The sequence below is a fragment of the Bos mutus genome, chromosome 15, assembly GCF_027580195.1.
Source record: "Bos mutus isolate GX-2022 chromosome 15, NWIPB_WYAK_1.1, whole genome shotgun sequence".
Classification (NCBI taxonomy): domain Eukaryota; kingdom Metazoa; phylum Chordata; class Mammalia; order Artiodactyla; family Bovidae; genus Bos; species Bos mutus.
In genome coordinates, this window is record NC_091631.1 from 79,080,442 (window position 1) to 79,084,806 (window position 4,365).

Consider the following 4,365-nt stretch of genomic DNA (forward strand, 5'->3'; position numbering starts at 1 on the left):
ATCTTCTTTCTGTTTTATATTCTGTACCATTCTAGATACCAGTAGGCCAAACAGTTTTCTGAGTACCAATTGCTTTTACATGCATGTAAATCATATCAGAGTGTAATTAGAAAGGTAAATTTTCAATCACTAAAAATCAAGAGACTTGGTTCTGATGAAATTCTGTCTTTTCTCTGATATCTTTTGAAATAGTTGAAATACTGTCAAATTTGAATTTACACATATTGAGGTCTGAATACTAGTTCTGTCTCTGATATTGGTTGGTTTATTTAACTTTCTTGAAGTTCATTGTTCTCCATCTGTGAAATGGGAATAATTGTAATAATACCTTGCACAAGTGTATAAGTGTCAGGTTAGAGGTATAAGAAGGGCTTTTGTAAAAGTCAAGATAGAAATAAAATATTCATGTTGAGTCATTTATTTTCTGAAGTTGCATTCCTGTTTAATAGCATTCTAATGGCATTTTTGACCTCTGTATTCCTTGCTGTGTAGATAACAGGGTTTAACATGGGGGTAATAAGAGTATAGAATACTGCTATAGCTTTATCCATGGGAAAGGTAGCTACTGGTCGCAGATACATAAATATACAGGACACAAAGAAGAAGACAATAACTGTGATGTGGGAGCTACAGGTAGATAGGGCTCTTTTCCTCCCTGCAGAGCTGTGAGTCCTCATGGAGCAAAGGATGAACACATAGGATACCAACAACATTACAAAAGTAATCATAGGGATTACCCCACCATTGACAGCAACCAAGAGACCAGCAAGGAAAGTGTCAGTGCAGGCAAGTTGTATCAAGGGGAATATATCACACGTGAAGTGATCCATTATGTTGGGACCACAGAACGGGAGCCTGAAAGTGACTAGGATCTGTCCAATTGAGTGGAGAAAACCCATTGTCCAAGAAACCCCCACCAGGAGGCAGCATGTGCGGTGATCCATGATGGTCACATAGTGCAGGGGTCTGCAGATGGCCACATAGCGGTCAAAGGCCATGACCATAAGGAGGACAATCTCTGAAGCTCCCAAGATATGTTCAATGAAGAGCTGTATCATGCAGGCACTGAAGGAGACAGACTTTGATTCAGAGAGCAAATCGGCTAGGAATTATGAATGAGGAATAGCAGGCATCTATGAAGGACAAGAAGGCCAGGAAGAAATACATCGGGGAGTCCAAAGTCTGGCTGCAGATTATAGTAACCACAATGAACAGGTTGCCAGTGACAGTCACAATGTAAGTGATAAGTAACAGCAAAAATAGAATTCTCTGCATTCTGAGGATTCTGTGTAAGTCCCATTAGAATGAATTCAGTTACATTCATCGTTTTCTTTTATTGTAATTCTGAAGATGAATTTAGAAGTGGAGAATTAACCTGCAAAAACAACATTATCCATAGCAATGTGATGAAAAGTTAACATTTTAGGCTTTCAGGTAAGTCCAAAATGCTTTAATAATAGAAGCTTTTTTTTTTTTTTTTTCCATAGTGCAGGAGAAGAAACATGTTACATTTTCTGTTTTATAATGAAAGTAACATTTTGAAGCTGTTTAATTTACTTTATTACAAGGATGCTCAAAACCTTCTTGCACACCTTCTGACAAGTGGTCCTTGAGTTTTTGTTGGAGGACATCCAGGCAGAGGGAGCTACCAGGCATTAAATATTATTGCTTCTCAGTCAATAAGGAAAGTTAAAAATATTATTAAATGTTAAAAATATACTGGTACAATTATTGGTTCTGGTTCTGTACACTGATGATACATAGATTAAATATAATATATCCCCTCTTTCATTTAAAACCACTTCCATTAATCTAAAATAAAGTGTCTGCATTTGTCTCTTCACCTCTTTTTTTTTTTAATTTTATTTTATTTTTAAACTTTACATAATTGTATTAGTTTTGCCAAATATCAAAATGAGGTGTCTCTTCACCTCTTCACCGCCATTACTTGGTTCAGTGTCTGATACACGGGTGTTCCACAAAAGTAAGTGAATAAATGCATTGGAAGACTCTCATCTGGCTTTTGTTTTGTGTTTTCTTTGGTCAAGCCAACTGCAAAAATAGTACCTACTGTCTTAACAACAACAACAACAAAACTGAAAAACGGTTGGAATGATAAACTCCTTTCACCCAGTGAGATCTCTCACTCTCTCCACCCTGAGCAGTTTTCTTCCCTCGTCTGCACCAACCATCTCCCCTACCTTCTGGCCAAGAAGCGCAGGGGAGAATAAAAGAAGAAATGTCATGGTGTTCACTGTCTGGGTTCCCAATTGCGGTTTGTCAACGCTGGGTGACTTTAACCAAGGCTGCATACATTTGGATGGACCTTCTGGGTTCCTGAGATCTCTGTCTTCCATGCTCTCCAGGTCCTATTATAGTGATGCTTCTTGCTATTACTAGTCCAGGTGGTACTTTATCATCTTATTAATTTTCCTCAACTCCCTCCATACCTTGAAAAGTCAATATGTTCAACTTGTTTTAATCTCCCATTTTATGTATGTTGTTTCTTGTTAAACTCCAAAGGATGTGGAAATTTTATGTTTTTTTAAGTGCAAAAATATGTGTGAAACATTTTTCTCTGTATAAATCTATTTTATTCATAAGGCATCAGTCCCTGTTTTATATAAAGCTGATAAATAAATTTAACTTTTTCAGAAAATACATTGTGAAAGACTGCTGCTGCTGCTAAGTTGCTTCAGTCATGTCTGACTCTGTGCGACCCCATAGACGGCAGCCCACCAGGTTCCCCCGTCCCTGGGATTCTCCAGACAAGAACACTGGAGTGGGTTGTCATTTCCTTCTCCAACGCACGAAAGTGAAAAGTGAAAGTGAAGTGTGAAAGACTAATATGTAACAAAAATAAAAATGTGTGTGTTATCAGTAGCATTCTCTTTGGAATCATAATTATATGGGATTGTATCTTTTACTGACTGTAAGTTATTTTACAGTTATTAAGGTAACAGACAACTGACAAGAATGGAAGTAATTATTTTCCATAGATATACAAATATTGTCAGATGCAAGTTTGATTGATTTCCCTGATCATTAGAGATCAAACAAATCTTGCATTTATTTATAAAGTCATTACATATCTCTGATTGAGCAATGTTCAAAATGGTATGCTGAATTTTCCTTTTGACTGTGGTTATATCCTACTAATTCTCTCATTACTCAATGAGCTAAATAAAATTTCTGTTATGTGTTCTTTTCGTGTTTTATGAAACACTGATTTCACTTTTCAAAAAAGTCTTTTTCCTCTGGATATTATAATGAGAAATGGAAAATTTTCTGCCATATCAGGAAACAAGGGTGTCACAGCCCTCAGCAATTGCAGCCCTCCAATGTGAGACAGAGAAGGTCAGCTTTCATTCCAATTCCAAAGAAAAGTAATGGCAAATAGTGCTCAAGGTACCATACAGTTGTCCTCATTTCACATGCTAGCAAGGTAACACTCAAAATCCTTCAGGATGGCTTCAGAAGTACATGAACCAAGAACTTCCAGATATACAAGCTGGATTTAGAAAAGACAGAGGAACTGGAGATCAAATTGCCAACATCTGTTGGATCATAGAGAAAGCAAGGGAATAATCAGAAAAGCATCTACTTCTGTTTTATGGATTACATGAAAGCCTTTGACTGTGTGGATCACAACAAACTGTGGGAAATTCTAGAAGAGATGGGAATACCAGACCATGTGACCTGCCTCCTTAGAAACCTGTATGCAGGTCAAAAAGCAACAGTTAGAACCAGATATGTAAAAATGGACTGGCTCAAAATTGGGAAAGAACTATGAAAAGGCTGTATATTGTCACCCTGCTTATTTAAATTCTATGCAAAGTACATCATATGAAATGCCAGACTGGATGAATCACAAGCTGAAATCAAGATTGCCAGGAGAAATATCAACAACCTCAGATATGCAGATGATAACACTCTAATGGGAGAAAGCAAAGTGAAGAGGAACTAAAAAGCCTCTTGATGAATGTGAAAAAGGAGAGTGATAAAGCTGGCTTAAAACTCAGCATTCCAAAAACTAAGATCATGGCATCCAGTCCCTTCACTTCATGGCAGATAGATGGGGAGAACTGGAAACAGTGGCAGACTTTATTTTCTTTGGCTCCAAAATCACCGTAGTCATTAACTACAGCCACAAAATTAAAAGATGGCTTCTCCTGGAAGACAAGCTGAGACAAACCTAGACAGTGTATTAAAAAACAGAGATATCACTTTATTGACAATGATTCATATAGTCAAAGCCATGGTTTTTCCAGTAGTTGTGTACAGATGTGAGAGTTGGACCATTAAGAAGGCTAAGCAGTGAAAAATTAATGCTTTTTCACAGTGGTGTTGGAGAAGACTCTTGGG

The 4,365-nt window shown here is 37.2% G+C and overlaps 1 pseudogene; it reads right to left on the minus strand.

The window, feature by feature from the left end:
• Positions 1-413: 413 nt before the first annotated feature.
• Positions 414-1,324, minus strand: LOC102282986 (olfactory receptor 4C46-like; annotated as a pseudogene).
• Between the last annotated feature and the right edge of the window lie 3,041 nt (positions 1,325-4,365).